Source organism: Penaeus vannamei, chromosome 31 (assembly GCF_042767895.1).
Source record: "Penaeus vannamei isolate JL-2024 chromosome 31, ASM4276789v1, whole genome shotgun sequence".
NCBI lineage: Eukaryota > Metazoa > Arthropoda > Malacostraca > Decapoda > Penaeidae > Penaeus > Penaeus vannamei.
This window is the reverse complement of record NC_091579.1, coordinates 223,771-224,598: the sequence shown is the minus strand read 5'-3', so window position 1 is coordinate 224,598 and position 828 is coordinate 223,771.

Here is an 828-nt window from a genome sequence, read left to right as displayed (position 1 = left end):
CAAATACTCACAGACCGTGACACATGAATTCCGGTATGCAAATCACGGGGCCGGGATGTGCAAGCGTGTGTGTGTGGTGGCGGGAGAGTCCTGTCAGCGAGGAGGTTAAAAGGACGAGAGAACTGAAGAATGGAACAGAGAATAACATCTTTATCTATCTACCCATCAATCTCTATCTATCGTTCTTTATCTATTTATCTACCCTATCTCCATTTATCTATCCATCTCTATCTATTTATCCATCTCTATCTATCTATCCATTTATATCTATTTATCTATCCATCTATGTCTATATATTTATCCATCATATCTATTTATCCATCTCTATCTATCTATTTATCCATCTCTATCTATATATTTATCCATCTCTATCTATCTATTTATCTGTCTATCTATATACCCATCTCTATCTATTTACCTATCTTTCCATCTCTATCTATCCATCTCTATCTATTTATCTATTTTTCCATCTCTATCTATTTATCTATTTTTCCATCTCTATCTATCTATTTATCTCTCATTTCCTATCTATCTCTTTTCCAAGTAAATATATGTTCTACTTGAGAGCAGATACGCCAATGTTTGATCGACTTCCTCACTCCACAGCAAAGGAAGTTACTCCGATTTGTTAAACTTTGCAATAAATCTTATTAGGCCTTTTTAGGCATCGAAAGTTCCGGAGGTGGAGATCTAAGAGAACTTTTATCAGGCATATTTGCTTCTATGAGTGACCGGTAGACGCAAGCGATGTGTGAGTCATTTACAAGTTCTTCTGTTGAAAGTTTCCTCGGAATTGTCCATAAAGGCGAGACTGTGTCATATCCGTGA